General features: G+C 57.3%; 11 non-coding genes and 3 pseudogenes across 11 annotated transcripts; all 14 read right to left on the bottom strand.

Annotated features, from left to right (window-relative positions):
- Nucleotides 1-119, bottom strand: LOC146580995 (5S ribosomal RNA). The gene has a single exon (XR_014891942.1). It is a non-coding gene; the product is annotated as a 5S ribosomal RNA (ribosomal RNA).
- A 2,206-nt stretch (nucleotides 120-2,325) lies between these two features.
- On the bottom strand, nucleotides 2,326-2,444 carry LOC146580994 (5S ribosomal RNA). The gene has a single exon (XR_014891801.1). It is a non-coding gene; the product is annotated as a 5S ribosomal RNA (ribosomal RNA).
- A 2,085-nt stretch (nucleotides 2,445-4,529) lies between these two features.
- Nucleotides 4,530-4,648, bottom strand: LOC146580993 (5S ribosomal RNA). The gene has a single exon (XR_014891926.1). It is a non-coding gene; the product is annotated as a 5S ribosomal RNA (ribosomal RNA).
- A 738-nt stretch (nucleotides 4,649-5,386) lies between these two features.
- Nucleotides 5,387-5,505, bottom strand: LOC146580992 (5S ribosomal RNA; annotated as a pseudogene).
- A 782-nt stretch (nucleotides 5,506-6,287) lies between these two features.
- Nucleotides 6,288-6,406, bottom strand: LOC146580991 (5S ribosomal RNA; annotated as a pseudogene).
- A 584-nt stretch (nucleotides 6,407-6,990) lies between these two features.
- LOC146580990 (5S ribosomal RNA) lies at nucleotides 6,991-7,109 on the bottom strand. The gene has a single exon (XR_014891925.1). It is a non-coding gene; the product is annotated as a 5S ribosomal RNA (ribosomal RNA).
- A 1,728-nt stretch (nucleotides 7,110-8,837) lies between these two features.
- On the bottom strand, nucleotides 8,838-8,956 carry LOC146580989 (5S ribosomal RNA). The gene has a single exon (XR_014892038.1). It is a non-coding gene; the product is annotated as a 5S ribosomal RNA (ribosomal RNA).
- A 584-nt stretch (nucleotides 8,957-9,540) lies between these two features.
- Nucleotides 9,541-9,659, bottom strand: LOC146580988 (5S ribosomal RNA). Its single transcript, XR_014891799.1, has one exon. It is a non-coding gene; the product is annotated as a 5S ribosomal RNA (ribosomal RNA).
- A 1,731-nt stretch (nucleotides 9,660-11,390) lies between these two features.
- Nucleotides 11,391-11,509, bottom strand: LOC146580987 (5S ribosomal RNA). The gene has a single exon (XR_014892037.1). It is a non-coding gene; the product is annotated as a 5S ribosomal RNA (ribosomal RNA).
- Nucleotides 11,510-12,093: 584 nt separating this feature from the next.
- Nucleotides 12,094-12,212, bottom strand: LOC146580986 (5S ribosomal RNA). Its single transcript, XR_014891798.1, has one exon. It is a non-coding gene; the product is annotated as a 5S ribosomal RNA (ribosomal RNA).
- A 2,244-nt stretch (nucleotides 12,213-14,456) lies between these two features.
- LOC146580985 (5S ribosomal RNA) lies at nucleotides 14,457-14,575 on the bottom strand. The gene has a single exon (XR_014891797.1). It is a non-coding gene; the product is annotated as a 5S ribosomal RNA (ribosomal RNA).
- Nucleotides 14,576-16,660: 2,085 nt separating this feature from the next.
- On the bottom strand, nucleotides 16,661-16,779 carry LOC146580984 (5S ribosomal RNA). Its single transcript, XR_014891924.1, has one exon. It is a non-coding gene; the product is annotated as a 5S ribosomal RNA (ribosomal RNA).
- Nucleotides 16,780-17,750: 971 nt separating this feature from the next.
- LOC146580983 (5S ribosomal RNA) lies at nucleotides 17,751-17,869 on the bottom strand. Its single transcript, XR_014891822.1, has one exon. It is a non-coding gene; the product is annotated as a 5S ribosomal RNA (ribosomal RNA).
- Nucleotides 17,870-18,767: 898 nt separating this feature from the next.
- LOC146580982 (5S ribosomal RNA) lies at nucleotides 18,768-18,886 on the bottom strand (annotated as a pseudogene).
- Nucleotides 18,887-20,179: the final 1,293 nt, after the last annotated feature.

Raw genomic sequence — 20,179 nt, 5'->3', positions numbered from 1 at the left:
GGCTTACAGCACCAGGTATTCCCAGGCAGTCTCCCATTCAAGTACTAACCAAGCCCAGCCCTGCTTAGCTTCCGAGATCAGACGAGGTCGGGCGTGCTCAGGGTGGTATGGCCGTAAGCTGCTGGCTCCAGCACAATGTCTCAATTTATGGATTCAAGTGATTAGGTGGCAAGTACCTGAAGTTACGAAGACAATGCTATAACCATACCTGCATGTTTGCATAATACCCTAACCCAAAGGCTCAGTTTGGCATTTATCCAACAGCACAGGCCCTGGATTGTTGAAGATGGCCTCAGGAAACAGCACAGGGCCTGGTGTGTTGTACATGGCCACAGCAAGCAGCACAGGGCCTGGTTTGGTGAAGATGGCCTCAGCCAGAAGCACAGGGCCTGGTGTGATATGAGTGGCCTGAGCAAGAGCCACAGGCCCTGGTGTGGTGTAAGTGGCCTGAGCAAGAGCCACAGGCCCTGGTGTGGTGTAGGTGGCCTCAGCCAGCAGCCACAGGCCCTGGTGTGGTGTAGGTGGCCTCAGCCAGCAGCCACAAGCCCTTGTGTGGTGTAAGTGGCCTCAGCCAGCAGCCACAGGCCCTGGTGTGGTGTAAGTGGCCTCAGCCAGTGCCACAGACCCTGGTGTGGTGTAAGTGGCCTGAGCAAGAGCCACAGACCATGGTGTGGTGTAATTGGCCTCAATAGCAACTAAGGCCCTGGTGTGGTGTAGGTGGCCTAAGCCAGAAGCCACAGGCCCTGGTGTGGTGTAAGTGGCCTCAGCCAGCAGCCACAGGCCCTGGTGTGGTGTAAGTGGCCTCAGCCAGAAGCCACAGGCACTGGTGTGGTGTAAGTGGCCTCAGCCAGCAGCAAAAGGGCCCTGGTGTGGTGTAAGTGGCCTCAGCCAGCAGCCACAGGCCTTGGTGTGGTGTAAGTGGCCTCAGCCAGCAGCCACAGGCCCTGGTGTGGTGTAAGTCGCCTCAGCCAGAAGCCACAGGCACTGGTGTGGTGTAAGTGGCCTCAGCCAGCAGCCACAGGCCCTGGTGTGGTGTAGGTGGCCTCAGCCAGCAGCCACAGGCCCTGGTGTGGTGTAGGTGGCCTCAGCCAGCAGCCACAGGCCCTGGTGTGGTGTAAGTGGCCTCAGCCAGCAGCCACAGGCCCTGGTGTGGTGTAAGTGGCCTGAGCAAGAGCCACAGGCCCTGTTGTGGTGTAAGTGGCCTCAGCCAGCAGCCACAGGCCCTGGTGTGGTGTAAGTGGCCTGAGCAAGTGCCACAGGCCCTGGTGTGGTGTAAGTGGCCTGAGCAAGTGCCACAGGCCCTGGTGTGGTGTAAGTGGCCTCAATAGCAAATAAGGCCCTGGTGTGGTGTAAGTGGCCTGAGCAAGAACCACAGGGCCTGGTTTGGTGAAGATGGCCTCGGCCAGAAGCGCAGGGCCTGGTGTGATGTGAGTGGCCTGAGCAAGAGCCACAGGCCCTGGTGTGGTGTAAGTGGCCTCAGCCAGCAGCCACAGGCCCTGGTGTGGTGTAAGTGGCCTCAGCCAGAAGCCACAGGCACTGGTGTGGTGTAAGTGGCCTCAGCCAGCAGCAAAAGGGCCCTGGTGTGGTGTAGGTGGCCTCAGCCAGCAGCCACAGGCCCTGGTGTGGTGTAGGTGGCCTCAGCCAGCAGCCACAGGCCCTGGTGTGGTGTAAGTGGCCTCAGCCAGCAGCAAAAGGGCCGTGGTGTGGTGTAAGTCGCCTCAGCCAGCAGCCACAGGCCCTGGTGTGGTGTAGGTGGCCTCAGCCAGCAGCCACAGGCCCTGGTGTGGTGTAAGTGGCCTGAGCAAGAGCCACAGGCCCTGGTGTGGTGTAAGTGGCCTGAGCAAGAGCCACAGACCCTGGTGTGGTGTAATTGGCCTCAATAGCAACTAATGCCCTGGTGTGGTGTAGGTGGCCTCAGCCAGCAGCCACAGGCCCTGGTGTGGTGTAAGTGGCCTGAGCAAGAGCCACAGGCCCTGGTGTGGTGTAAGTGGCCTGAGCAAGAGCCACAGACCCTGGTGTGGTGTAATTGGCCTCAATAGCAACTAATGCCCTGGTGTGGTGTAGGTGGCCTCAGCCAGCAGCCACAGGCCCTGGTGTGGTGAAAGTGGCCTCAGCCAGAGCCACAGGCCCTGATGTGGTGTAAGTGGCCCCAGCCGGTCCCTCAGGCCCTTGTGTGGTGTAGGTTGCATCAGCTAGCAGCACAAGACATTGGAAAAGAGCCAAAAGCAATGTCGTTAATGTGCCCTCATTAATGGGCAGCTGCTTTTGGTCTTTTAATACACCCCTTCTCTGGATCAAAAGCGGTTCAATGACATGAAAATCAAAGGCTTACAGCACCAGGTATTCCCAGGCAGTCTCCCATCCAAGTACTAACCAAGCCCAGCCCTGCTTAGCTTCCGAGATCAGACGAGGTCGGGCGTGCTCAGGGTGGTATGGCCGTAAGCTGCTGGCTCCAGCACAATGTCTCAATTTATGGATTCAAGTGATTAGGTGGCAAGTACCTGAAGTTACGAAGACAATGCTATAACCATACCTGCATGTTTGCATAATACCCTAACCCAAAGGCTCAGTTTGGCATTTATCCAACAGCACAGGCCCTGGATTGTTGAAGATGGCCTCAGGAACCAGCACAGGGCCTGGTGTGTTGTACATGGCCACAGCAAGGAGCACAGGGCCTGGTTTGGTGAAGATGGCCTCGGCCAGAAGCACAGGGCCTGGTGTGATGTGAGTGGCCTGAGCAAGAGCCACAGGCCTTGGTGTGGTGTAAGTGGCCTCAGCCAGCAGCCACAGGCCCTGGTGTGGTGTAAGTCGCCTCAGCCAGAAGCCACAGGCACTGGTGTGGTGTAAGTGGCCTCAGCCAGCAGCCACAGGCCCTGGTGTGGTGTAGGTGGCCTCAGCCAACCGCCACAGGGCCTGGTGTGGTGTAGGTGGCCTCAGCCAGCAGCCACAGGCCCTGGTGTGGTGTAAGTTGCCTCAGCCAGCAGCCACAGGCCGTGGTGTGGTGTAAGTGGCCTGAGCAAGAGCCACAGGCCCTGGTGTGGTGTAAGTGGCCTGAGCAAGAGCCACAGACCCTGGTGTGGTGTAATTGGCCTCAATAGCAACTAATGCCCTGGTGTGGTGTAGGTGGCCTCAGCCAGCAGCCACAGGCCCTGGTGTGGTGTAAGTGGCCTCAGCCAGCAGCCACAGGCCCTGGTGTGGTGTAAGTCGCCTCAGCCAGAAGCCACAGGCACTGGTGTGGTGTAAGTGGCCTCAGCCAGCAGCCACAGGCCCTGGTGTGGTGTAGGTGGCCTCAGCCAGCCGCCACAGGGCCTGGTGTGGTGTAGGTGGCCTCAGCCAGTAGCCACAGGCCCTGGTGTGGTGTAAGTGGCCTCAGCCAGCAGCCACAGGCCCTGGTGTGGTGTAAGTGGCCTGAGCAAGAGCCACAGGCCCTGGTGTGGTGTAAGTGGCCTGAGCAAGAGCCACAGACCCTGGTGTGGTGTAATTGGCCTCAATAGCAACTAATGCCCTGGTGTGGTGTAGGTGGCCTCAGCCAGCAGCCACAGGCCCTGGTGTGGTGTAAGTGGCCTCAGCCAGCAGCCACAGGCCCTGGTGTGGTGTAAGTCGCCTCAGCCAGAAGCCACAGGCACTGGTGTGGTGTAAGTGGCCTCAGCCAGCAGCAAAAGGGCCCTGGTGTGGTGTAAGTGGCCTCAGCCAGCAGCCACAGGCCCTGGTGTGGTGTAGGTGGCCTCAGCCAGCAGCCACAGGCCCTTGTGTGGTGTAATTGGCCTCAATAGCAACTAAGGCCCTGGTGTGGTGTAGGTGGCCTAAGCCAGCAGCCACAGGCCCTGGTGTGGTGTAAGTGGCCTCAGCCAGTACCACAGGCCCTGGTGTGGTGTAAGTGGCCTGAGCAAGAGCCACAGGCCCTGGTGTGGTGTAAGTGGCCTCAGCCAGCAGCCACAGGCCCTGGTGTGGTGTAAGTGGCCTCAGCCAGCAGCCACAGGCCCTGGTGTGGTGTAAGTGGCCTCAGCCAGTGCCACAGGCCCTGGTGTGGTGTAAGTGGCCTGAGCAAGAGCCACAGGCCCTGGTGTGGTGTAAGTGGCCTGAGCAAGAGCCACAGACCCTGGTGTGGTGTAATTGGCCTCAATAGCAACTAATGCCCTGGTGTGGTGTAGGTGGCCTCAGCCAGCAGCCACAGGCCCTGGTGTGGTGTAAGTGGCCTGAGCAAGAGCCACAGGCCCTGGTGTGGTGTAAGTGGCCTGAGCAAGAGCCACAGACCCTGGTGTGGTGTAATTGGCCTCAATAGCAACTAATGCCCTGGTGTGGTGTAGGTGGCCTCAGCCAGCAGCCACAGGCCCTGATGTGGTGTAAGTGGCCCCAGCCGGTCACTCAGGCCCTTGTGTGGTGTAGGTGGCATCAGCTAGCAGCACAAGACATTGGAAAAGAGCCAAAAGCAGTGTCGTTAATGTGCCCTCATTAATGGGCAGCTGCTTTTGGTCTTTTAATACACCCCTTCTCTGGATCAAAAGCGGTTCAATGACATGAAAATCAAAGGCTTACAGCACCAGGTATTCCCAGGCAGTCTCCCATCCAAGTACTAACCAAGCCCAGCCCTGCTTAGCTTCCGAGATCAGACGAGGTCGGGCGTGCTCAGGGTGGTATGGCCATAAGCTGCTGGCCCCAGCACAATGACTCAATTTATGGATTCAAGTGATTAGGTGGCAAGTACCTGAAGTTACGAAGACAATCCTATAACCATACCTGCATGTTTGCATAATACCCTAACCCAAAGGCTCAGTTTAGCATTTATCCAACAGCACAGGCCCTGGATTGTTGAAGATGGCCTCAGGAACCAGCACAGGGCCTGGTGTGTTGTACATGGCCACAGCTAGCAGCACAGGGCCTGGTTTGGTGAAGATGGCCTAGGCCAGAAGAGCAGGGCCTGGTGTGATGTGAGTGGCCTGAGCAAGAGCCACATACCCTGGTGTGGTGTAATTGGCCTCAATAGCAACTAAGGCCCTGGTGTGGTGTAGGTGGCCTCAGCCAGCAGCCACAGGCCCTGGTGTGGTGTAAGTGGCCTCAATAGCAACTAAGGCCCTGGTGTGGTGTAAGTGGCCTGAGCAAGAGCCACATACCCTGGTGTGGTGTAATTGGCCTGAATAGCAACTAAGGCCCCGGTGTGGTGTAGGTGGCCACAGCCAGGAGCCACAGGCCCTGGTGTGGTGTAAGTGGCCCCAGCCGGTCACTCAGACCCTGGTGTGGTGTAGGTGGCATCAGCTAGCAGCACAAGACATTGGAAAACAGCCAAAAGCAATGTCGTTAATGTGCCCTCATTAATGGGGAGCTGCTTCTGGTCTTTTAATACACCCCTTCTCTGGATCAAAAGCGGTTCAATGACATGAAAATGAAAGGCTTACAGCACCAGGTATTCCCAGGCAGTCTCCCATCCAAGTACTAACCAAGCCCAGCCCTGCTTAGCTTCCGAGATCAGTCGAGGTCAGGCGTGCTCAGGGTGGTATGGCCGTAAGCTGCTGGCCCCAGCACAATGTCTCAATTTATGGATTCAAGTGATTAGGTGGCAAGTACCTGAAGTTACGAAGACAATCCTATAACCATACCTGCATGTTTGCATAATACCCTAACCAAAAGGCTCAGTTTGGCATTTATCCAACAGCACAGGCCCTGGATTGTTGAAGATGGCCTCAAGAACCAGCACAGAACCTGGTGTGTTTTACATGGCCACAGCAAGCAGCACAGGGCCTGGTTTGGTGAAGATGGCCTCAGCAAGCAGCCACAGGCCCTGGTTTGGTGTAAGTGGCCTCAGCTAGCAGCCACAGGCCCTGGTGTGGTGTGAGTGGCCTCAGCCAGCAGCCACAGGCCCTGGTGTGGTGTAAGTGGCCTCAGCCAGTGCCACAGGCCCTGGTGTGGTGTAAGTGGCCTGAGCAAGAGCCACAGACCATGGTGTGGTGTAATTGGCCTCAATAGCAACTAAGGCCCTGGTGTGGTGTAAGTGGCCTCAGCCAGCAGCCACAGGCCCTGGTGTGGTGTAAGTGGCCTCAGCCAGCAGCCACAGGCCCTGGTGTGGTGTAAGTGGCCTCAGCCAGAGCCACAGGCCCTTATGTGGTGTAAGTGGCCCCAGCCGTTCACTCAGGCCCTGGTGTGGTGTAGGTGGCATCAGCTAGCAGCACAAGACATTGGAAAACAGCCAAAAGCAATGTCGTTAATGTGCCCTCATTAATGGGCAGCTGCTTTTGGTCTTTTAATACACCCCTTCTCTGGATCAAAAGCGGTTCAATGACATGAAAATGAAAGGCTTACAGTACTAGGTATTCCCAGGCAGTCTCCCATCCAAGTACTAACCAAGCCCAGCCCTGCTCAGCTTCCGAGATCAGACGAGGTCGGGCGTGCTCAGGGTGGTATGGCCGTAAGCTGCTGGCCCCAGCACAATGTCTCAATTTATGGATTCAGGTGATTAGGTGGCAAGTACCTGAAGTTACGAAGACAATCCTATAACCCTACCTTCATGTTTGCATAATACCCTAACCCAAAGGCTCAGTTTAGCATTTATCCAACAGCACAGGCCCTGGATTGTTGAAGATGGCCTCAGGAACCAGCACAGGGCCTGGTGTGTTGTACATGGCCACAGCTAGCAGCACAGGGCCTGGTTTGGTGAAGATGGCCTCGGCCAGAAGCGCAGGGCCTGGTGTGATGTGAGTGGCCTGAGCAAGAGCCACAGGCCCTGGTGTGGTGTAAGTCGCCACAGCCAGAACCCACAGGCCCTGGTGTGGTGTAACTGGCCTCAGCCAGAGCCACAGCCCCTGATGTGGTGTAAGTGGCCCCAGCCGGTCACTCAGGCCCTGGTGTGGTGTAGGTGGCATCAGCTAGCAGCACAAGACATTGGAAAAGAGCCAAAAGCAATGTGATAAATGTGCCCTTATTAATGGGCAGCTGCTTTTGGTCTTTTAATACACCCCTTCTCTGGATCAAAAGCGGTTCAATGACATGAAAATTAAAGGCTTACAGCACCAGGTATTCCCAGGCAGTCTCCCATCCAAGTACTAACCAAGCCCAGCCCTGCTTAGCTTCCGAGATCAGACGAGGTCGGGCGTGCTCAGGGTGGTATGGCCATAAGCTGCTGGGCCCAGCACAATGTCTCAATTTATGGATTCAAGTGATTAGGTGGCAAGTACCTGAAGTTACGAAGACAATCCTATAACCATACCTGCATGTTTGCATAATACCCTAACCCAAAGGCTCAGTTTGGCATTTATCCAACAGCACAGGCCCTGGATTGTTGAAGATGGCCTCAGGAAACAGCACAGGGCCTGGTGTGTTGTACATGGCCACAGCAAGCAGCACAGGGCCTGGTTTGGTGAAGATGGCCTCAGCCAGAAGCACAGGGCCTGGTGTGATATGAGTGGCCTGAGCAAGAGCCACAGGCCCTGGTGTGGTGTAAGTGGCCTGAGCAAGAGCCACAGGCCCTGGTGTGGTGTAGGTGGCCTCAGCCAGCAGCCACAGGCCCTGGTGTGGTGTAGGTGGCCTCAGCCAGCAGCCACAAGCCCTTGTGTGGTGTAAGTGGCCTCAGCCAGCAGCCACAGGCCCTGGTGTGGTGTAAGTGGCCTCAGCCAGTGCCACAGACCCTGGTGTGGTGTAAGTGGCCTGAGCAAGAGCCACAGACCATGGTGTGGTGTAATTGGCCTCAATAGCAACTAAGGCCCTGGTGTGGTGTAGGTGGCCTCAGCCAGCAGCCACAGGCCCTGGTGTGGTGTAAGTGGCCTAAGCCAGAGCCACAGGCCCTGGTGTGGTGTAAGTGGCCTGAGCAAGAGCCACAGGGCCTGGTTTGGTGAAGATGGCCTCGGCCAGAAGCGCAGGGCCTGGTGTGATGTGAGTGGCCTGAGCAAGAGCCACAGGCCCTGGTGTGGTGTAAGTGGCCTCAGCCAGCAGCCACAGGCCCTGGTGTGGTGTAAGTCGCCTCAGCCAGAAGCCACAGGCACTGGTGTGGTGTAAGTGGCCTCAGCCAGCAGCAAAAGGGCCCTGGTGTGGTGTAAGTCGCCTCAGCCAGCAGCCACAGGCCCTGGTGTGGTGTAGATGGCCTCAGCCAGCAGCCACAGGCCCTGGTGTGGTGTAAGTGGCCTCAGCCAGCAGCCACAGGCCCTGGTGTGGTCTAAGTGGCCTCAGCCAGAAGCACAGGGCCTGGTGTGATATGAGTGGCCTGAGCAAGAGCCACAGGCCCTGGTGTGGTGTAAGTGGCCTGAGCAAGAGCCACAGGCCCTGGTGTGGTGTAAGTGGCCTGAGCAAGAGCCACAGGCCCTGGTGTGGTGTAGGTGGCCTCAGCCAGCAGCCACAGGCCCTGGTGTGGTGTAGGTGGCCTCAGCCAGCAGCCACAAGCCCTTGTGTGGTGTAAGTGGACTCAGCCAGCAGCCACAGGCCCTGGTGTGGTGTAAGTGGCCTCAGCCAGTGCCACAGGCCCTGGTGTGGTGTAAGTGGCCTGAGCAAGAGCCACAGACCATGGTGTGGTGTAATTGGCCTCAATAGCAACTAAGGCCCTGGTGTGGTGTAAGTGGCCTCAGCCAGCAGCCACAGGCCCTGGTGTGGTGTAAGTGGCCTCAGCCAGCAGCCACAGGCCCTGGTGTGGTGTAAGTGGCCTCAGCCAGAGCCACAGGCCCTTATGTGGTGTAAGTGGCCCCAGCCGTTCACTCAGGCCCTGGTGTGGTGTAGGTGGCATCAGCTAGCAGCACAAGACATTGGAAAACAGCCAAAAGCAATGTCGTTAATGTGCCCTCATTAATGGGCAGCTGCTTTTGGTCTTTTAATACACCCCTTCTCTGGATCAAAAGCGGTTCAATGACATGAAAATGAAAGGCTTACAGCACTAGGTATTCCCAGGCAGTCTCCCATCCAAGTACTAACCAAGCCCAGCCCTGCTCAGCTTCCGAGATCAGACGAGGTCGGGCGTGCTCAGGGTGGTATGGCCGTAAGCTGCTGGCCGCAGCACAATGTCTCAATTTATGGATTCAGGTGATTAGGTGGCAAGTACCTGAAGTTACGAAGACAATCCTATAACCCTACCTTCATGTTTGCATAATACCCTAACCCAAAGGCTCAGTTTTGCATTTATCCAACAGCACAGGCCCTGGATTGTTGAAGATGGCCTCAGGAACCAGCACAGGGCCTGGTGTGTTGTACATGGCCACAGCTAGCAGCACAGGGCCTGGTTTGGTGAAGATGGCCTCGGCCAGAAGCGCAGGGCCTGGTGTGATGTGAGTGGCCTGAGCAAGAGCCACAGGCCCTGGTGTGGTGTAAGTCGCCACAGCCAGAACCCACAGGCCCTGGTGTGGTGTAACTGGCCTCAGCCAGAGCCACAGCCCCTGATGTGGTGTAAGTGGCCCCAGCCGGTCACTCAGGCCCTGGTGTGGTGTAGGTGGCATCAGCTAGCAGCACAAGACATTGGAAAAGAGCCAAAAGCAATGTGATTAATGTGCCCTTATTAATGGGCAGCTGCTTTTGGTCTTTTAATACACCCCTTCTCTGGATCAAAAGCGGTTCAATGACATGAAAATTAAAGGCTTACAGCACCAGGTATTCCCAGGCAGTCTCCCATCCAAGTACTAACCAAGCCCAGCCCTGCTTAGCTTCCGAGATCAGACGAGGTCGGGCGTGCTCAGGGTGGTATGGCCGTAAGCTGCTGGGCCCAGCACAATGTCTCAATTTATGGATTCAAGTGATTAGGTGGCAAGTACCTGAAGTTACGAAGACAATCCTATAACCATACCTGCATGTTTGCATAATACCCTAACCCAAAGGCTCAGTTTGGCATTTATCCAACAGCACAGGCCCTGGATTGTTGAAGATGGCCTCAGGAAACAGCACAGGGCCTGGTGTGTTGTACATGGCCACAGCAAGCAGCACAGGGCCTGGTTTGGTGAAGATGGCCTCAGCCAGAAGCACAGGGCCTGGTGTGATATGAGTGGCCTGAGCAAGAGCCACAGGCCCTGGTGTGGTGTAAGTGGCCTGAGCAAGAGCCACAGGCCCTGGTGTGGTGTAAGTGGCCTGAGCAAGAGCCACCGGCCCTGGTGTGGTGTAGGTGGCCTCAGCCAGCAGCCACAGGCCCTGGTGTGGTGTAGGTGGCCTCAGCCAGCAGCCACAAGCCCTTGTGTGGTGTAAGTGGCCTCAGCCAGCAGCCACAGGCCCTGGTGTGGTGTAAGTGGCCTCAGCCAGTGCCACAGACCCTGGTGTGGTGTAAGTGGCCTGAGCAAGAGCCACAGACCATGGTGTGGTGTAATTGGCCTCAATAGCAACTAAGGCCCTGGTGTGGTGTAGGTGGCCTAAGCCAGAAGCCACAGGCCCTGGTGTGGTGTAAGTGGCCTCAGCCAGCAGCCACAGGCCCTGGTGTGGTGTAAGTGGCCTCAGCCAGAAGCCACAGGCACTGGTGTGGTGTAAGTGGCCTCAGCCAGCAGCAAAAGGGCCCTGGTGTGGTGTAAGTGGCCTCAGCCAGCAGCCACAGGCCTTGGTGTGGTGTAAGTGGCCTCAGCCAGCAGCCACAGGCCCTGGTGTGGTGTAAGTCGCCTCAGCCAGAAGCCACAGGCACTGGTGTGGTGTAAGTGGCCTCAGCCAGCAGCCACAGGCCCTGGTGTGGTGTAGGTGGCCTCAGCCAGCAGCCACAGGCCCTGGTGTGGTGTAGGTGGCCTCAGCCAGCAGCCACAGGCCCTGGTGTGGTGTAAGTGGCCTCAGCCAGCAGCCACAGGCCCTGGTGTGGTGTAAGTGGCCTGAGCAAGAGCCACAGGCCCTGTTGTGGTGTAAGTGGCCTCAGCCAGCAGCCACAGGCCCTGGTGTGGTGTAAGTGGCCTGAGCAAGTGCCACAGGCCCTGGTGTGGTGTAAGTGGCCTCAATAGCAACTAAGGCCCTGGTGTGGTGTAAGTGGCTTCAGCCAGCAGCCACAGGCTCTGGTGTGGTGTAACTGGCCTCAGCCAGCAGCCACAGGCCCTGGTGTGGTGTAAGTGGCCTCAGCCAGTGCCACAGGCCCTGGTGTGGTGTAAGTGGCCTGAGCAAGAGCCACAGACCATGGTGTGGTGTAATTGGCCTCAATAGCAACTAAGGCCCTGGTGTGGTGTAAGTGGCCTCAGCCAGCAGCCACAGGCCCTGGTGTGGTGTAAGTGGCCTCAGCCAGCAGCCACAGGCCCTGGTGTGGTGTAAGTGGCCTCAGCCAGAGCCACAGGCCCTTATGTGGTGTAAGTGGCCCCAGCCGTTCACTCAGGCCCTGGTGTGGTGTAGGTGGCATCAGCTAGCAGCACAAGACATTGGAAAACAGCCAAAAGCAATGTCGTTAATGTGCCCTCATTAATGGGCAGCTGCTTTTGGTCTTTTAATACACCCCTTCTCTGGATCAAAAGCGGTTCAATGACATGAAAATGAAAGGCTTACAGCACTAGGTATTCCCAGGCAGTCTCCCATCCAAGTACTAACCAAGCCCAGCCCTGCTCAGCTTCCGAGATCAGACGAGGTCGGGCGTGCTCAGGGTGGTATGGCCGTAAGCTGCTGGCCGCAGCACAATGTCTCAATTTATGGATTCAGGTGATTAGGTGGCAAGTACCTGAAGTTACGAAGACAATCCTATAACCCTACCTTCATGTTTGCATAATACCCTAACCCAAAGGCTCAGTTTTGCATTTATCCAACAGCACAGGCCCTGGATTGTTGAAGATGGCCTCAGGAACCAGCACAGGGCCTGGTGTGTTGTACATGGCCACAGCTAGCAGCACAGGGCCTGGTTTGGTGAAGATGGCCTCGGCCAGAAGCGCAGGGCCTGGTGTGATGTGAGTGGCCTGAGCAAGAGCCACAGGCCCTGGTGTGGTGTAAGTCGCCACAGCCAGAACCCACAGGCCCTGGTGTGGTGTAACTGGCCTCAGCCAGAGCCACAGCCCCTGATGTGGTGTAAGTGGCCCCAGCCGGTCACTCAGGCCCTGGTGTGGTGTAGGTGGCATCAGCTAGCAGCACAAGACATTGGAAAAGAGCCAAAAGCAATGTGATTAATGTGCCCTTATTAATGGGCAGCTGCTTTTGGTCTTTTAATACACCCCTTCTCTGGATCAAAAGCGGTTCAATGACATGAAAATTAAAGGCTTACAGCACCAGGTATTCCCAGGCAGTCTCCCATCCAAGTACTAACCAAGCCCAGCCCTGCTTAGCTTCCGAGATCAGACGAGGTCGGGCGTGCTCAGGGTGGTATGGCCGTAAGCTGCTGGGCCCAGCACAATGTCTCAATTTATGGATTCAAGTGATTAGGTGGCAAGTACCTGAAGTTACGAAGACAATCCTATAACCATACCTGCATGTTTGCATAATACCCTAACCCAAAGGCTCAGTTTGGCATTTATCCAACAGCACAGGCCCTGGATTGTTGAAGATGGCCTCAGGAAACAGCACAGGGCCTGGTGTGTTGTACATGGCCACAGCAAGCAGCACAGGGCCTGGTTTGGTGAAGATGGCCTCAGCCAGAAGCACAGGGCCTGGTGTGATATGAGTGGCCTGAGCAAGAGCCACAGGCCCTGGTGTGGTGTAAGTGGCCTGAGCAAGAGCCACAGGCCCTGGTGTGGTGTAAGTGGCCTGAGCAAGAGCCACCGGCCCTGGTGTGGTGTAGGTGGCCTCAGCCAGCAGCCACAGGCCCTGGTGTGGTGTAGGTGGCCTCAGCCAGCAGCCACAAGCCCTTGTGTGGTGTAAGTGGCCTCAGCCAGCAGCCACAGGCCCTGGTGTGGTGTAAGTGGCCTCAGCCAGTGCCACAGACCCTGGTGTGGTGTAAGTGGCCTGAGCAAGAGCCACAGACCATGGTGTGGTGTAATTGGCCTCAATAGCAACTAAGGCCCTGGTGTGGTGTAGGTGGCCTAAGCCAGAAGCCACAGGCCCTGGTGTGGTGTAAGTGGCCTCAGCCAGCAGCCACAGGCCCTGGTGTGGTGTAAGTGGCCTCAGCCAGAAGCCACAGGCACTGGTGTGGTGTAAGTGGCCTCAGCCAGCAGCAAAAGGGCCCTGGTGTGGTGTAAGTGGCCTCAGCCAGCAGCCACAGGCCTTGGTGTGGTGTAAGTGGCCTCAGCCAGCAGCCACAGGCCCTGGTGTGGTGTAAGTCGCCTCAGCCAGAAGCCACAGGCACTGGTGTGGTGTAAGTGGCCTCAGCCAGCAGCCACAGGCCCTGGTGTGGTGTAGGTGGCCTCAGCCAGCAGCCACAGGCCCTGGTGTGGTGTAGGTGGCCTCAGCCAGCAGCCACAGGCCCTGGTGTGGTGTAAGTGGCCTCAGCCAGCAGCCACAGGCCCTGGTGTGGTGTAAGTGGCCTGAGCAAGAGCCACAGGCCCTGTTGTGGTGTAAGTGGCCTCAGCCAGCAGCCACAGGCCCTGGTGTGGTGTAAGTGGCCTGAGCAAGTGCCACAGGCCCTGGTGTGGTGTAAGTGGCCTGAGCAAGTGCCACAGGCCCTGGTGTGGTGTAAGTGGCCTCAATAGCAAATAAGGCCCTGGTGTGGTGTAAGTGGCCTGAGCAAGAACCACAGGGCCTGGTTTGGTGAAGATGGCCTCGGCCAGAAGCGCAGGGCCTGGTGTGATGTGAGTGGCCTGAGCAAGAGCCACAGGCCCTGGTGTGGTGTAAGTGGCCTCAGCCAGCAGCCACAGGCCCTGGTGTGGTGTAAGTGGCCTCAGCCAGAAGCCACAGGCACTGGTGTGGTGTAAGTGGCCTCAGCCAGCAGCCACAGGCCCTGGTGTGGTGTAGGTGGCCTCAGCCAGCAGCCACAGGCCCTGGTGTGGTGTAGGTGGCCTCAGCCAGCAGCCACAGGCCCTGGTGTGGTGTAAGTGGCCTCAGCCAGCAGCAAAAGGGCCGTGGTGTGGTGTAAGTCGCCTCAGCCAGCAGCCACAGGCCCTGGTGTGGTGTAGGTGGCCTCAGCCAGCAGCCACAGGCCCTGGTGTGGTGTAAGTGGCCTGAGCAAGAGCCACAGGCCCTGGTGTGGTGTAAGTGGCCTGAGCAAGAGCCACAGACCCTGGTGTGGTGTAATTGGCCTCAATAGCAACTAATGCCCTGGTGTGGTGTAGGTGGCCTCAGCCAGCAGCCACAGGCCCTGGTGTGGTGTAAGTGGCCTGAGCAAGAGCCACAGGCCCTGGTGTGGTGTAAGTGGCCTGAGCAAGAGCCACAGACCCTGGTGTGGTGTAATTGGCCTCAATAGCAACTAATGCCCTGGTGTGGTGTAGGTGGCCTCAGCCAGCAGCCACAGGCCCTGGTGTGGTGAAAGTGGCCTCAGCCAGAGCCACAGGCCCTGATGTGGTGTAAGTGGCCCCAGCCGGTCCCTCAGGCCCTTGTGTGGTGTAGGTTGCATCAGCTAGCAGCACAAGACATTGGAAAAGAGCCAAAAGCAATGTCGTTAATGTGCCCTCATTAATGGGCAGCTGCTTTTGGTCTTTTAATACACCCCTTCTCTGGATCAAAAGCGGTTCAATGACATGAAAATCAAAGGCTTACAGCACCAGGTATTCCCAGGCAGTCTCCCATCCAAGTACTAACCAAGCCCAGCCCTGCTTAGCTTCCGAGATCAGACGAGGTCGGGCGTGCTCAGGGTGGTATGGCCGTAAGCTGCTGGCTCCAGCACAATGTCTCAATTTATGGATTCAAGTGATTAGGTGGCAAGTACCTGAAGTTACGAAGACAATGCTATAACCATACCTGCATGTTTGCATAATACCCTAACCCAAAGGCTCAGTTTGGCATTTATCCAACAGCACAGGCCCTGGATTGTTGAAGATGGCCTCAGGAACCAGCACAGGGCCTGGTGTGTTGTACATGGCCACAGCAAGGAGCACAGGGCCTGGTTTGGTGAAGATGGCCTCGGCCAGAAGCACAGGGCCTGGTGTGATGTGAGTGGCCTGAGCAAGAGCCACAGGCCTTGGTGTGGTGTAAGTGGCCTCAGCCAGCAGCCACAGGCCCTGGTGTGGTGTAAGTCGCCTCAGCCAGAAGCCACAGGCACTGGTGTGGTGTAAGTGGCCTCAGCCAGCAGCCACAGGCCCTGGTGTGGTGTAGGTGGCCTCAGCCAGCCGCCACAGGGCCTGGTGTGGTGTAGGTGGCCTCAGCCAGCAGCCACAGGCCCTGGTGTGGTGTAAGTTGCCTCAGCCAGCAGCCACAGGCCGTGGTGTGGTGTAAGTGGCCTGAGCAAGAGCCACAGGCCCTGGTGTGGTGTAAGTGGCCTGAGCAAGAGCCACAGACCCTGGTGTGGTGTAATTGGCCTCAATAGCAACTAATGCCCTGGTGTGGTGTAGGTGGCCTCAGCCAGCAGCCACAGGCCCTGGTGTGGTGTAAGTGGCCTCAGCCAGCAGCCACAGGCCCTGGTGTGGTGTAAGTCGCCTCAGCCAGAAGCCACAGGCACTGGTGTGGTGTAAGTGGCCTCAGCCAGCAGCCACAGGCCCTGGTGTGGTGTAGGTGGCCTCAGCCAGCCGCCACAGGGCCTGGTGTGGTGTAGGTGGCCTCAGCCAGTAGCCACAGGCCCTGGTGTGGTGTAAGTGGCCTCAGCCAGCAGCCACAGGCCCTGGTGTGGTGTAAGTGGCCTGAGCAAGAGCCACAGGCCCTGGTGTGGTGTAAGTGGCCTGAGCAAGAGCCACAGACCCTGGTGTGGTGTAATTGGCCTCAATAGCAACTAATGCCCTGGTGTGGTGTAGGTGGCCTCAGCCAGCAGCCACAGGCCCTGGTGTGGTGTAAGTGGCCTCAGCCAGCAGCCACAGGCCCTGGTGTGGTGTAAGTCGCCTCAGCCAGAAGCCACAGGCACTGGTGTGGTGTAAGTGGCCTCAGCCAGCAGCAAAAGGGCCCTGGTGTGGTGTAAGTGGCCTCAGCCAGCAGCCACAGGCCCTGGTGTGGTGTAGGTGGCCTCAGCCAGCAGCCACAGGCCCTTGTGTGGTGTAATTGGCCTCAATAGCAACTAAGGCCCTGGTGTGGTGTAGGTGGCCTAAGCCAGCAGCCACAGGCCCTGGTGTGGTGTAAGTGGCCTCAGCCAGTGCCACAGGCCCTGGTGTGGTGTAAGTGGCCTGAGCAAGAGCCACAGGCCCTGGTGTGGTGTAAGTGGCCTCAGCCAGCAGCCACAGGCCCTGGTGTGGTGTAAGTGGCCTCAGCCAGCAGCCACAGGCCCTGGTGTGGTGTAAGTGGCCTCAGCCAGTGCCACAGGCCCTGGTGTGGTGTAAGTGGCCTGAGCAAGAGCCACAGGCCCTGGTGTGGTGTAAGTGGCCTGAGCAAGAGCCACAGACCCTGGTGTGGTGTAATTGGCCTCAATAGCAACTAATGCCCTGGTGTGGTGTAGGTGGCCTCAGCCAGCAGCCACAGGCCCTGGTGTGGTGTAAGTGGCCTGAGCAAGAGCCACAGGCCCTGGTGTGGTGTAAGTGGCCTGAGCAAGAGCCACAGACCCTGGTGTGGTGTAATTGGCCTCAATAGCAACTAATGCCCTGGTGTGGTGTAGGTGGCCTCAGCCAGCAGCCACAGGCCCTGATGTGGTGTAAGTGGCCCCAGCCGGTCACTCAGGCCCTTGTGTGGTGTAGGTTGCATCAGCTAGCAGCACAAGACATTGGAAAAGAGCCAAAAGCAGTGTCGTTAATGTGCCCTCATTAATGGGCAGCTGCTTTTGGTCTTTTAATACACCCCTTCTCTGGATCAAAAGCGGTTCAATGACATGAAAATCAAAGGCTTACAGCACCAGGTATTCCCAGGCAGTCTCCCATCCAAGTACTAACCAAGCCCAGCCCTGCTTAGCTTCCGAGATCAGACGAGGTCGGGCGTGCTCAGGGTGGTATGGCCATAAGCTGCTGGCCCCAGCACAATGACTCAATTTATGGATTCAAGTGATTAGGTGGCAAGTACCTGAAGTTACGAAGACAATCCTATAACCATACCTGCATGTTTGCATAATACCCTAACCCAAAGGCTCAGTTTAGCATTTATCCAACAGCACAGGCCCTGGATTGTTGAAGATGGCCTCAGGAACCAGCACAGGGCCTGGTGTGTTGTACATGGCCACAGCTAGCAGCACAGGGCCTGGTTTGGTGAAGATGGCCTAGGCCAGAAGAGCAGGGCCTGGTGTGATGTGAGTGGCCTGAGCAAGAGCCACATACCCTGGTGTGGTGTAATTGGCCTCAATAGCAACTAAGGCCCTGGTGTGGTGTAGGTGGCCTCAGCCAGCAGCCACAGGCCCTGGTGTGGTGTAAGTGGCCTCAATAGCAACTAAGGCCCTGGTGTGGTGTAAGTGGCCTGAGCAAGAGCCACATACCCTGGTGTGGTGTAATTGGCCTCAATAGCAACTAAGGCCCCGGTGTGGTGTAGGTGGCCTCAGCCAGGAGCCACAGGCCCTGGTGTGGTGTAAGTGGCCTGAGCAAGAGCCACAGGCCCTGGTGTGGTGTAAGTGGCCTGAGCAAGAGCCACAGGCCTGGTGTGGTGTAAGTGGCCTGAGCAAGAGCCACAGACCCTGATGTGGTGTAATTGGCCTCAATAGCAACTAAGGCCCTGGTGTGGTGTAGGTGGCCTCAGCCAGCAGCCACAGGCCCTGGTGTGGTGTAAGTGGCCTCAGCCAGAGCCACAGGCCCTGATGTGGTGTAAGTGGCCCCAGCCGGTCACTCAGGCCCTGGTGTGGTGTAGGTGGCATCAGCTAGCAGCACAAGACATTGGAAAAGAGCCAAAAGCAATGTCGTTAATGTGCCCTCATTAATGGGCAGCTGCTTTTGGTCTTTTAATACACCCCTTCTCTGGATCAAAAGCGGTTCAATGACATGAAAATGAAAGGCTTACAGCACCAGGTATTCCCAGGCAGTCTCCCATCCAAGTACTAACCAAGCCCAGCCCTGCTTAGCTTCCGAGATCAGACGAGGTCGGGTGTGCTCAGGGTGGTATGGCCGTAAGCTGCTGGCCCCAGCACAATGACTCAATTTATGGATTCAAGTGATTAGGTGGCAAGTACCTGAAGTTTCGAAGACAATCCTATAACCATACCTGCATGTTTGCATAATACCCTAACCCAAAGGCTCAGTTTAGCATTTATCCAACAGCACAGGCCCTGGATTGTTGAAGATGGCCTCAGGAACCAGCACAGGGCCTGGTGTATTGTACATGGCCACAGCTAGCAGCACAGGGCCTGGTTTGGTGAAGATGGCCTCGGCCAGAAGAGCAGGGCCTGGTGTGATGTGAGTGGCCTGAGCAAGAGCCACAGGCCCTGGTGTGGTGTAAGTGGCCTGAGCAAGAGCCACAGGCCCTGGTGTGGTGTAAGTGGCCTCAGCCAGCAGCCACAGGCCCTGGTGTGGTGTAAGTCACCTCAGCCAGAAGCCACAGTCCCTGGTGTGGTGTATGTGGCCTCAGCCAGCAGCCACAGGCCCTGTTGTGGTGTAACTGGCCTCAGCCAGAGCAACAGGCCCTGATGTGGTGTAAGTGGCCGCAGCCGGTCACTCAGGCCCTGGTGTGGTGTAAGTGGCCTGAGCAAGAGCCACAGACCCTGGTGTGGTGTAAATGGCCTCAATAGCAACTAAGGCCCTGGTGTGGTGTATGTGGCCTCAGCCAGCAGCCACAGGCCCTGTTGTGGTGTAACTGGCCTCAGCCAGAGCAACAGGCCCTGATGTGGTGTAAGTGGCCCCAGCCGGTCACTCAGGCCCTGGTGTGGTGTAGGTGGCATCAGCTAGCAGCACAAGACATTGGAAAAGAGCCAAAAGCAATGTCGTTAATGTGCCCTCATTAATGGGGAGCTGCTTTTGGTCTTTTAATACACCCCTTCTCTGGATCAAAAGCGGTTCAATGACATGAAAATGAAAGGCTTACAGTACCAGGTATTCCCAGGCAGTCTCCCATCCAAGTACTAACCAAGCCCAGCCCTGCTTAGCTTCCGAGATCAGACGAGGTCGGGCTTGCTTAGGGTGGTATGGCCGTAAGCTGCTGGCCCCAGCACAATGTCTCAATTTATGGATTCAAGTGATTAGGTGGCAAGTACCTGAAGTTACGAAGACAATCCTATAACCATACCTGCATGTTTGCATAATACCCTAACCCAAAGGCTCAGTTTGGCATTTATCCAACAGCACAGGCCCTGGATTGTTGAAGATGGCCTCAGGAACCAGCACAGGGCCTGGTGTGTTGTACATGGCCACAGCAAGCAGCACAGGGCCTGGTTTGGTGAAGATGGCCTCAGCCAGAAGCACAGGGCCTGGTGTGATATGAGTGGCCTGAGCAAGAGCCACAGGCCCTGGTGTGGTGTAAGTGGCCTGAGCAAGAGCCACAGGCCCTGGTGTGGTGTAAGTGGCCTGAGCAAGAGCCACAGGCCCTGGTGTGGTGTAGGTGGCCTCAGCCAGCAGCCACAGGCCCTGGTGTGGTGTAGGTGGCCTCAGCCAGCAGCCACAAGCCCTTGTGTGGTGTAAGTGGCCTGAGCCAGAGCCACAGGCCCTGGTGTGGTGTAACTGGCCTGAATAGCAAATAAGGCCCTGGTGTGGTGTAAGTGGCCTCAGCCAGAGCCACAGGCCCTGGTGTGGTGTAAGTGGCCTCAATAGCAACTAAGGCTCTGGTGTGGTGTAAGTGGCCTCAGCCAACAGCCACAGGCCCTGGTATGGTGTAAGTGGCCTCAGCCAGCAGCCACAGGCCCTGGTGTGGCGTAAGTGGCCAGAAGCACAGGGCCTGGTGTGATGTGAGTGGCCTGAGCAAGAGCCACAGACCCTGGTGTGGTGTAATTGGCCTCAATAGCAACTAAGGCCCTGGTGTCGTGTATGTGGCCTCAGCCAGCAGCCACAGGCCCTGGTGTGGTGTAACTGGCCTCAGCCAGCAGCCACAGGCCCTGGTGTGGTGTAAGTGGCCTCAGCCAGAGCCAAAGGCCCTGATGTGGTGTAAGTCGCCTCAGCTAGCAGCACAGGGCCTGGTTTGGTGAAGATGGCCTCGGCCAGAAGCACAGGACCTGGTTTGATATGAGTGGCCTGAGCCAGCAGCCACAGGCCCTGGTGTGGTGTAAGTGGCCTCAGCCAGCAGCAACAGGCCCTGGTGTGGTGTAAGTCGCCTCAGCCAGAAGCCACAGGCACTGGTGTGGTGTAAGTGGCCTCAGCCAGCAGCAACAGGCCCTGGTGTGGTGTAAGTCGCCTCAGCAAGCAGCCACAGGCCCTGGTGTGGTGTAGGTGGTCTCAGCCAGCAGCCACAGGCCCTGGTGTGGTGTAAGTGGCATCAGCCAGCAGCCACAGGCCCTGGT

The sequence above is a fragment of the Mchenga conophoros genome, linkage group LG3, assembly GCF_057382185.1.
Source record: "Mchenga conophoros isolate Kocher_MC1m ecotype Shallow Benthic linkage group LG3, M_conophoros_male_GT1.1, whole genome shotgun sequence".
Classification (NCBI taxonomy): Eukaryota; Metazoa; Chordata; class Actinopteri; order Cichliformes; family Cichlidae; genus Mchenga; species Mchenga conophoros.
This window is presented reverse-complemented; position numbering and strand designations above follow the sequence as displayed.